Below are 13,065 nucleotides of genomic sequence, written 5' to 3' on the forward strand. Positions count from 1 at the left end.
ACTATTACTATTAGTATTATTTTTATTATTGTTACTACTACTATAATACTCTTGGTATTACTAGTACTGGTACTATTACGACTACTACTATTACTTTTATTAGTATTATTTTTATTATTATTATTATTATTATTATTATTATTATTATTATTATTATTATTATTATTATTATTATTACTATTATTGTATTATGGGTGTGTTAATATTAATTATTAATATTATTTGTGGTATTAATATTATTACTATTGCTTTTAACTATTTTTTACTAACACTAGTACTAGTATTAGTTTTTTTATTTTTTATTTTTTAGCCGATTAGAGCCTAAATTGATTTTCAGGGAGACTTTTAAACCCATGAAATTTTGATTCTATCATTTTCATAGCGTCTTAATATATATATATATATATATATATATATATTTTTTTTTTTTTTTTTTTTTTTTTTTTACTATTTTTATAAATAAATAAAAAAGGCCGGAGGTCCACTCGGAAGCAATCTCTTTATCCGCCGAATAAAGAGAGGGATGACTTTCTCTACTTTTCTGGGTGGAGAAATGACTTGTTTTTATTCTCGGATAAGGGAAGGATTGTCTACATCTCACCTCCCCCATACACCACTCAAGTGGTATTGGGTACTGTTGTTGTTGTTGTTGTTGTTGTATTTATTTCTTATATATGAAGTTCAATATGAATTTTGCTGGAATACAACATCAATCAAGTGGTGGAGATCTCTGTATAGCAGACAGTGGAACTACACACACTATACTTAAATCCGAGAAATATTTTATTGATCTAAAACCAACGGAAGGAACTATACATACAATATCAGGACCTGCTAACTTGATAAAAGGGATAGGAAAGGCAAATTTCATACTACCAAATGGTACAAAATTTTTAATAAATGATGCCTTATTTTCTCCCAAGTCAAGCAGAAATTTATTGAGTTTCTCCGACATATACCTTAACGGGTATGATTATCAGTCAGTGACAACAGAAAATGAGAAATATTTAAGTATCACTGACAAGAGTCATGTGGTTGAAAAACTGCCAAGACTTAGTTCTGGATTACATTATACACATATAAATGTACCAGAAATACATATGGTAGTTAACGAAAAATATATTGATCCTGGTGTATTCAGTTTATGGCATAACAGATTAGGCCATCCAGGATCAACAATGATGAAAAGGATTATTGAATGTACTCATGGACATCCACTAAAGGATAGAAAAATCCATCATGATACAATGGTTCCATGTACATCTTGCTCTCTTGGAAAATTGATAACTAGACCCTCACCACTTAAGGTTGAGAAAGAATCACCAATGTTTCTTGAAAGAATTCAAGGTGATATATGTGGACCAATTCATCCACCATGTGGACCATTTAGATATTTCATGGTTCTAATAGACGCATCTAGCAGATGGTCTCATGTTTGTCTGTTATCAAGCCGTAATGTGGCATTTGCAAAATTTCTTGCCCAAATTATTAAATTGAGAGCTCATTTTCCTGATTACACCATTAAAAGGGTGAGACTTGATAATGCTGGTGAATTTACATCTCAAGCATTTAATGACTATTGCATGTCTATAGGAATTGTTGTTGAACATTCTGTTGCTCATGTGCATACACAAAATGGTTTAGCCGAGTCATTGATTAAACGTTTACAGTTAATCGCTAGACCATTGATAATGAGAACAAAACTCCCTGTATCTATATGGGGTCATGCAATTTTACATGCTGCTGCATTGATTCGCATCAGACCAAGTGCAAGTCATAAATATTCCCCCCTACAACTTGCTTTTGGTCAAGAGCCAAATATTTCCCATCTTAGAACATTTGGTTGTGCAGTGTATGTTCCAATTGCGACACCACAACGTACAAAAATGGGTCCTCAAAGGAGGTTGGGAATATATGTTGGATATGAAACATCTTCAATATTAAGGTATATTGAACCTATGACAGGTGACGTTTTTACAGCACGTTTTGCTGATTGTCATTTTAATGAAACATTGTTCCCTAGATTAGGGGGAGAAATGAAAAATAAAGAAAATGATGTTTCATGGTGTGAACCTCAATTAAAGTATCTTGATCCTCGCACAAAAGAATGCGAGACAGAAGTTCAAAAGATAATGCATATACAAGAACTTGCAAATCAATTGCCTGATGCATTTACAGATACAAAAACGGTGACAAAATCATATATACCAGCAGTAAATACTCCAGCTCGAATTGAAATTCCAAAAGCTGGCAATAACGTCACTCATGAATCTTTGCCACGTCAGAAACGTGGAAGACCAATCGGTTCAAAGGATAAAAATCCTCGAAAAAGAAAATCAGCTGATAATGAAGTAAAAGAAAGTGTTCAAGAAGAACCACAAATCAGTACTCCTACTGCAGAGGAGATTGATGATGTCAATACAGAAATTGCAATCAATTATGCATATTCAAAAATATTATGGAACCGAAATGAAATGAAAAATCTTGATGAGAAATTTTCATTTAATGTTGCATATGACATCATGAATAATGATGATGATCCAGAACCAACATCTATGGTTGAATGTCAAAATAGACATGATTGGGCTCAATGGAAAGAAGCAATACGAGCTGAATTAGAATCACTCAATAAAAGAAAAGTTTTCGGATCCATCATTCTCACTCCTAAAGATGTGAAACCTGTAGGATACAGATGGATTTTTGTCCGAAAAAGAAATGAGAAAAATGAAGTTACAAGGTATAAAGCTAGACTTGTAGCTCAAGGTTTTTCTCAAAGACCGGGAATTGATTATGAAGAAACTTATTCTCCTGTTATGGATGCAATTACTTTTAGGTACTTAATCAGTCTGGCAGTTTCTAAAAATTTAGAAATGCATCTCATGGATGTTGTGACTGCTTATCTATATGGATCACTTGATAGTGATATATATATGAAGATACCTGAAGGATTTAAGGTACCAGAAGCATCAAATGCAAAACCCAAAGAAATGTATTCGATTAAATTACAAAGATCTTTATATGGGTTAAAACAATCGGGACGTATGTGGTATAACCGATTAAGTGATTACTTGATAAGCAAAGGGTATACAAATAATCTTACTTGCCCTTGTGTTTTCATTAAGAAAACAACATCCGGATATGTGATCATAGCTGTTTATGTTGATGATCTTAACATCATAGGTACAAATAAAGAGATCCATGAAGCCATTCAACTTCTAAAGAAAGAATTTGAAATGAAAGATCTCGGAAAAACCAAGTATTGCCTTGGTTTACAAATTGAGCATATGCCTAATGGTTTACTTGTACATCAAACAACATATACTGAAAAGATTTTGAAACGTTTCAATATGGACAAGGCAAAACCATTAAGTACTCCTATGGTTGTTAGATCACTCAATGTTGAAGCTGATCCATTTCGTCCATGTGAAGATCAAGAAGACATTCTTGGACCAGAAGTACCATATCTTAGTGCAATTGGAGCTCTTATGTATCTTACAAATTGTACAAGACCTGACATTTCTTTTGCAGTTAATTTGTTGGCAAGGTTCAGCTCTGCTCCTACCAAAAGACACTGGAATGGGATCAAACACATATTTCGATACCTTCGAGGAACTACTGATTTAGGATTATTTTATTCTAACGAATCAAAACAAGATTTGGTTGGTTATGCAGATGCAGGTTATTTATCTGATCCACATAAAGCTAAATCTCAAACTGGATATGTATTCCTAAATGGAGGTACTGCAATATCATGGCGTTCTCAAAAACAAACACTTGTTGCTACATCGTCAAATCATGCCGAAGTGATTGCATTACATGAAGCTACTCGAGAATGTTTTTGGTTGAGATCAATGACACAACTCATTACTGATTCTTGTGGACTAGAACGCGATAAAAGTCCAACAACTATCTATGAAGATAATGCAGCTTGCATAGCACAGATGAAAGAAGGGTATATCAAAAGTGACCGAACAAAACACATACCACCTAGATTCTTCTCATACACTCAAAATCTCATTAAGGACAACCAGATTGAAATGAGATATGTGCAATCTAGCAAAAACTCTGCTGATCTTTTCACGAAAGCACTTCCAACTGCTATTTTCAGAACACACGTTCATAACATTGGCATGAGACATGTTCAAAAGATGTAACAGCTGAAGCGATGTCTACTTGAGGGGGAGTCAACTCCATGCTGCACTCTTTTTCCCTTAGCTAAAGTTTTTTCCCACTGGGTTTTCTTTAGCAAGGTTTTTAACGAGACAGTAATTTATAGTTGATCTTCAACAAAATAAAATTGCTATCCAAGGGGGAGTGTTATAATAATAATAATAATATAGATATGGATAGTCAATTTTGGTGTATACATATAGTCAATTTTGGTACACAAAGTATGTATTTTTATATTGAGATTTTAGGCTATAAATACTCATGAATGCAAGCATTAAACTTGCACCATTTCTCACACTTACAAAGTGTTTCTTTCTTTCTCTCCATTATCATCTTTGTTCTTACACTTCATTATTAGTATTCTAAATCAAGAATCAAATCACTAAAGGTAGTTATAAGCCTACTGAATTATAACATCAAGAATCAAACCACTAAAGGTAGTTATAAGCCTACTGAATTATAACATCAAGAATCAAACCACTAAAGGTAGTTATAAGCCTACTGAATTATAACATCAAGAATCAAACCACTAAAGGTAGTTATAAGCCTACTGAATTATAACATTTATTATATTTATAATTTATAATACATGAATATATATGTATTACGCATACACATACATGTACATGTATTTTATGCAAATAGAAACTCCAAATCGGTCTTTAAAATACACTATAGATATCATTCATATTCATATTGAATATGAAAGTAAATAACAAATACTAATGTGAAAGACAACATGAACAATTATTACAAAATTATCAAAGAAACTGGCCAATTTTTTTTTTTTTTTTTTTTTTTTTTTTTTTTTTTGAAAGGCAAGCTTGCATCAGTCCGGACCGAAGCCTAGTCATCATTTGCACACACACACACGCGCTTTCGGGCAGGAAACCCGAACCACACTCTGGGGATCCGACCCTTTAACCATCCCGAGGGGCAGGCGGGCCGGATCTTAGTCCCGGAGCGGGTCGGTAAAACCTTCCCTTTGGGCCACCTTCATGGAATATATTTCAATTCCTAGAGCGGGTGACGAGGCTCGAACCCGAGACCTCTAGCCCTGCGAGTACACAAGTGTAACTGCGGTACCATTGAAGCAATGCTTCGTTGGTAACTGGCCAATTTTTTGCCTTTTTCAATCGGATCTTCAAACGTTCCGGGACCTTCTCGGAATTAGAATCGGTGTCATACACTTACTTGGGTTAAAGAATAATACTTACTTGGGTTAAAGAATAATATTTGCTTTCCATCTAAATTTTTCAGTGTCAAAATTAAAGAAACAACAAAGAATATAACAACATTGGTTGTTTCAATTTTGTTGTCTTTGATGGAGTTCGTTAAACTCCAAAGGGTCATGATCTTTGTCGAATGATGGCAGCGTTCTCCCATTCACTGAAACGATATGATACTCTATTATACCACCGTATCGGTCTTGTCGAGTGGTTCACCCTCTACTAATCCCACATGGGTTTCCGTTAACGATATCGTTCATCACCGTTGTTCGTATCTACAAAAGTGTAGCCCAGATTTTAATACGTAGTAAGACGAATATGGCTGAGATTACGATCCAGTTCATATGATTTTATTTGTCAAAACCACTGTTTCGACAATTTTATCGTTAACGATGCGATGTATTCTATTTTTATAAATCTTATAATCATAATACGATAATGGTTATAAACGGAACTTGAATATATGTAACATCCTATTCTTTGGATGTAATTTGACAACAATATCTCATTCTATAATTTGGATAGATTTTACAAAATATGAATATATAACATCCAAAAATAGCTGACAAATGCTTGGCTAAAAGAAAATACAAATGTTAGAGCTAAGAGTACAACTCTTTGCATATAAGTAAAAAGAATGAGGCTATGAAAATTTTTCGGTATGAGATAGATCGTGTTAGTATCCTCAATTAAATTAAATCCATACGTCCAGCAATTTAATATTGCATATGGATATTAAGATTTGAGGAATTAAAATTATGAATGGTTATACATAAGTTACTAAGGAAGGATACCTTAGCTTAAATTTCATGCGCGATCATATCCGCAACATTCAAACCACGTACAAACTACGCACGATATTAATTTTTTCAGCGTAAAGTACAATTTATGAAATCGCCGATATTCAAGGAATATACCCAACTAATAAGAAAGTGGATAAACTATCCTTTGAGATTATTTAAAAAAAAAAAAAAAAAAAAATTTGTACTATTTATATAAAATATAGTTTGATTTATTCGTTACATATCCACTTATTCCTAAATTGTTTATGACTTCATGGTGACAATCTATATATTGTGCCCACTACAAAATACACGCACACCATGATTTGGGAATTTTAATCCACAAAGTCAAATTAGCAAAGCTTACATGGGTAATAATTTGCCTACAAAACGCAAAGCTGCTTAAAACTATGACTCACGCACTAAAAGATAATGGTCGATAATTATTTATTTGCCTATAAGCATTATTAATGATTTACATTTTTAGCTAAACCACGTGTGCATAGATTACATGCTACATGAAATATAATATAAGATGCATAGTTTAGTATTAGAACAACTTGCATAAAAGAGTGCATAACACTTTACCTTGCGATTGCGTTGTGTGATATCACTATTAGTTAACACAACTAAATACTTTAATTATCTTGAACTGGGGGCTGACATAGTATATACTATAACTAGAGGAAAAAGAATGTTTCATTTATCGGTGACGGTCGTACACCTAAAACCTCTTGGAAGGTTGGAAAATGTCTCATTTTGGAGATGGACATCATGATGCTAAAGTCCCGCAATACTAGTCCGCGATGCCGCTCCATAATCCCCTTGCGGTGCTAATCACGCTGATGTTATGCGAGGTGTATATGAAATAGTTATATTTTTGTTGCGAAATACTATTAAATACGATACAATTTTACACAAGTTATTTATTTATTTATAGAGTGGATATACCTAAACCTTGCTACAACACTTATAGGCAGTGTACCTAATCGTACAGTAGTGTAGTTTTTAGTAAGTCCGGTTCGTTCCACAGGGATACAGCCAACAAGTTTAACGCTATAATTATTTTAACCTATAATTGTAAAAAAATTATATATATATATATATATATATATATATATATATATATATATATATATATATATATATATATAAGTAGTATTATTATTAAAAAAAAGGGGGTTTTTACCGTTTAATGACCGGTTTGTCGATTTTATGTCTTAAGTCGCAGTTAAAACCTAATGTAAAATATTAAAAATAAATATAACTTAATTTAAAGCGTAAAGTCAATGACGATAAATAAAATGCGATGACGATTAATAAAATTGCGATAATTAAAAAGTACGATAATTAAAATGCGATAAATAAAATGACAGTAAATAAAATTGCGATGAGATATAACATAAAGGAATTATGCTTATTTAAACTTCCATAATCATGATGTTCGACGTGTTGATTTTAGTTTATTACCATGGGTTAATTGTCCTTTGTCCTGGATTATTCGATATGTTCATACGGTTTTGTCCATAATAGTCCGCCAGTCATAAATATAAAGTGCGAGAGTCTTCGTCAAATTATCCGTATACCCGAAGTTAAATATTCCAACTAATTGGGGATTCGAACTGTAACAAGGTCTTAATACTTTGTTTAATGAATACACCAGGTTATCGACTGCGTGTAATCCGAGGTTTTACTACTTTGTTAACAATTACGCCAATTACCCTTGAATGTAATCCACCCCTGTTTTAATGAGTCCATTAACTATTAATCCATTCCCGTGTCTGGTAAAATGAACGATAATTCGTATTTATAGATATCCCGCCCACCGTACCCAGTCAAGCGTATGTGGTTATATATAGATATGTCAAATTGTAATCTTTATATTAAATTAATGAGGTATCGTTTAGTTAATATAAAGCCCATTAATAGCCCATAGTCTAATTTCCACAAGTGTCGTTCTTTTGTCCAAACCCCAATTATGGTACAAAGCCCAATAACCCCGTCTTTAATATTTAGTCCAACATCACGATTACTTCGGCTTAAATAAGCATAATAATAACTTAGCTACGGGACATTAATTTAAAAATGTTGAACATAACTTACAATGAGTATTAATAGCGTAGCGTTACAAGGACAGAATTTCGACTTACAAACTTAAAACATTCGCCACTATAACTTTATTATTAACTTAATATTAAAATTATAATTATAATTATAAATATATATATATATATATATATATATATATATATATATATATATATATATATATATATATATATAGGGGCACGATCCATGGATAAGCTTAAAAGGAGTACAAATCGGATAAGCAAAATAAATTTTTTTTTTTGAATTTATTTTTACATTCATAAATCTGCATTAAAATGCACCTCTAATCAATTTTTTTCATAAAAAAAAAAGTTCAAAATCTTTCAAAAATCGATGATGAATGGTAAAATTAACCATTCATCGGGTTAATTTATCATTCATCTTGTTTACGATTAATGATAAAATTAATCAATGCTAAAAAAAACCAGATGAATGGTTAAATTAACCATTCATCTGTTTTTTTATCATTCATCATAAACAGATGAATGGTTAAATTAACCATTCATCTGCTTTTTTTTAGCATTGATTAATTTTATCATTCATCGCGAACAAAAATGAATGATAAATTAACCAGATGAATGGTTAATTTTACCATTCATCATCAATTTTTACCATTCATCATCGATGTTTACCATTCATCATCGATTTTCGAATGATTTTGTTCAAAAACTTTTTAAAATTTTTTCGTTTTCTTCTATTTGCATATTAAAGGATCGTTTTTTTTTTTTTAAATTTAAAATTTTACTTATCCAGTTTGTACCCCATTTAGTGCTTATCCATGGATTGGTCCACTATATATATATATATATATATATATATATATATATATATATATATATATATATATATATATATATATATATATATATATATATATATATATATATATATATATAATTGAGAGTGAGAGAGATTGAAAAATTATGTGTAAAAATTCGACCAGAATTCGTTGTATTTAAAGAATGTGGGTAGCTACAGGACTCCATGCGATCGCATGGAGTTTATGCCTCCAGGCCATGCGATCGCATGGCCCTCTGGTCCAGCTCACATAACTTTGTTTTCTAGTTTGTCGACGGTTTTATTAAATATATATAATATATATATAATTTTAAGAATTATTTATATATTATATTATATTTATGTGCATAGTTGACTTGTAATTTTAGCTCCGTTGCGTCTCGCGTTGAGAGTTGACTCTGGTCCCTATTCCGAATTTTCGAACGTCCTTGCGTACAATTTAATATCTTGTACTTTGCATTTTGCGGCTCGTACTCTTGTCACTTTTAGACGTTTCTCATCAATAAATTGAACCACTTGGATTGTATTTTGTACTTTTGAGTTTTTTGGTCGTTTGCGTCTTCAAATCGTCAAATCTGACTTTTGTCTTCACCTTTTATTGTTTAAACGGATATCACTTGTAAATAGAACAATTGCAACTAAAAGCTTGTCTTTCTTGAGGGATAATGCTATGAAATATATGTTCGTTTTTAGGATTATCAAATATTCCCACACTTGAGCGTTGCTTGTCCTCAAGCAATATAGAACTTGAATATAACTTTACTAGAATCACTTCTTTATTCTTCACACTTTGTACATCAGTGATTTTAATACGGCGGTATGAACAATGATAGTAACGATGTGGTTTAAAGTCCCACATGACTATGAAAATTTAGATCTTTTAGGAAATTAGATCTTTATGAAAACATTTGATCTTTTGAAAATTCAATCTAGCTTTTACTCTGGATTAGTTTTCCGGAATAACCCTTCGTCGGTGTTTGCAAAATGTTTTTGTGGGTTTTGTGGGTTTCAGATTTGAAAATTTTAGCTCAAAACTTGCGGTTTTGTGTCACCCAATTGCTAACCTTGTATTGGGAAAGCAACACATCCAGTATACTTGCTCCGTATATTACCTTTCAGTAAACTACCGTCCGGTTGTAAAGGAAAGCGTTGAACAAGCAACTGTTAAGGCAATGTCCCGTGACATGCTCATAATTCTGGTCTATATCATGTCCTATGCAATTACTATCCTTTGTAGGAGCAATAGTAAAGATCACCCTATAGTTTTTCGGTCTGGCACAAGGTCCTATCTTCGACCATGCTATGCAACCACCGTTCTTACGGTTGACACCCGATTTGGTTCAGGTGACCTAATGAATTCCGGGTGAATTCATAGGATTTTACGTTTAATGGTAATGAACGCATTGAAAATAGGGTTTTCAAAAAACAAATCGGTTTGTAATTTTGATCAAAATATTTTCTCGTTCAAGCTCGAGTTTAGATATCATCGAATTCCATGAGTTTGAATTCTCAATCTTTAAGGTCAATCTCAAGGATTGAGTAATATCAGTCTTAAAAGCTGATTTTTGATCTTTAAGGAGATTATCCTTTCTGGAGATCTGATTCATTAGTCTTATAAGCTAATTTGCACGGTGCCCTCCATTGTACGAGACAGATCCTCTCATGGTTAGGATAAGACTGACCACTTGGCGACCCTGTTTGATGCTGAGTTCCGTGGATTTCCAGCTGATTTTCGAGAAAACTTTTCAAGGTTTTTCGTAGACTCTACAACTGGTCTGGACGGCAACTTCCTGACCTAAATCAAGAAGCGCGTGTCTTTTTCTCTCGGAAGACTTTACTTCCTTTTAAATTCCATTTATATTACAATAAACTGGGTAAAACTGATTAATATCGTCCAAAACAAAAGTATCTTCAATTATTTGTACAAAAATATGTAATATATGTTCTAAATAACTTGGTAAATTTTTCCCACACTTGGCTTTTATTTTTCTTTCTTTGCCTTTTTATTTTCCTCTATTCCATTTTAAATGAATTCTAACATTTTGGGATGTTTCTCAATTTATGTCCTTTCCGAGGTAACAATAATTTCGGTGTTAACACCAAGTTTTATCGTTCATAAATATGTATAAACATAATTTTGAGTTCATTTAGTTGAAAATTTTGAAAATTTTTACTAGAATTGGATAGTCAGTATATAAGACTAGGGCTGTTCTTTATTATCAGAGAGCACTAGATTCTAATACAACTACTGCGTTACTAGTATTTTTAATGGTAACCAAGTGTTTAAATTTAAAATTTTAAAAATCCGAAAGAAATCAGTACAATTTAAATTATTGAGGGTGATTAGCGTAGAAAAATGATTAAATTTTACCAAAGTTTCCAAACATATTGGTGTTTGTTTGTTGAATGATAAATGGTGCACATCATTTGTTCATTCCGTCTTGTTGTTACATCACATCTGTTTTTCGTTTTATCGTCAAAATTAGTAGCTTTTGCTGAACTTATTGCCAGTCTTTGAAAGTTCGCTGTTTTATCCTGTTTTGTACATTTATATAAACTACAAACATACATAATATTTTTATTATATTTTTTTTTATAAAACCTTTACTTATTAAAAAAATTTAAATGAATAATTTTTTTTTTAAATTTTGTTTCCTTTTACTTTAGGTAGTTTCGGTATGTTTACCTAGTCCGTCCATCGACAAAATTTAAATTTGTCGTTAAATCGATTGTTTTAAAAGCAAAGAGTTTTGGGTTTTTTAATTTTTTTTGGTATACTTTAGATCAATAAAATTAAAAATAATGATAATAAAATTTCTCGTCCCGCCCTTGGGTAAAGCAATTTCGGTTCAACGACCTAGTCTTCAACTCACGACGAATTTTTAGAAATCATATTTTTAACTTAATGAAATAAAGTACATTTTTGTTTTTAAATTCACACCAAATTTAAAATGCATAAAATAAAAAATTCATATTAATATCATTAATATTTTTATACATTAATTTTACAAACTTATATTGAAAATATTAATTTTTAAAATATTTAAAAACTTAAATATATTATTTTAAAAATTTACAATAATAATATAATATTAATTTAAAAATAAGGTAAAAATTAAAATTAAAAATCTTTTTGGTCTTTTATCCCACTTTAATCAATCAAATATTAACAAAAATATACGTCCCTCTTTTTGGGTAAAGTAATTTAGGCTATTTTACCAAGTTTTACTCCTGACGAATTTCTGAAATATTTTGGATTGATTGATTAAAGATATTTATACCTTAAGAATAAACGGTAAATTTCGCAGTGATGTAATAAATTTTTGTATGATATCAATAATTTCGGTTTCGCATACCTAATTTTATTGAATACCAATTTAATACTTTATAGCAAACGATTCAGCGTTTATTATCAAAAGGTTAAAATCAATAAATAAAACTAAAAACTGTACATACTTACCTGTGATATAGAATTCTTAAAGACCTGCTTTAGCCGACTCATAGGAGAGTCATGTGATTTGGTTTACCATAGCTACGTAAGTGTAACCTCGATTCTTTAATAAATTTTCTTCTAAACATATGAACGGTTCTTTTCTGCATAGTGTGACGACCCGGGAATTTCCGACCAAATTTAAACTTAATCTTTATATGAATTCGACACGATAAGCAAAGTCTGTAATGTTGAGTCGTGAAAATTTTGAAACTATGTTCATGTATGCATTTGTCCTTTTGACCATTCCCGACGATTCACGAACAATTGTTTGTAAATAAATATATATATGTAAATGTAAGTATATGTATATTAAATTGAAATTATAAAATATAATTTAAACATTTGAATTAAATATGTAAAATAGAATACAAAGTAATTGAGTGTAAAATTAAAATGAATCTATATAACTATATATATGAATTCTATGATTAATTATTATTATATGTATATTATAATATATATATATAATTTATTAATAATAAAT

This window comes from Rutidosis leptorrhynchoides, chromosome 11, assembly GCF_046630445.1.
Source record: "Rutidosis leptorrhynchoides isolate AG116_Rl617_1_P2 chromosome 11, CSIRO_AGI_Rlap_v1, whole genome shotgun sequence".
Classification (NCBI taxonomy): domain Eukaryota; kingdom Viridiplantae; phylum Streptophyta; class Magnoliopsida; order Asterales; family Asteraceae; genus Rutidosis; species Rutidosis leptorrhynchoides.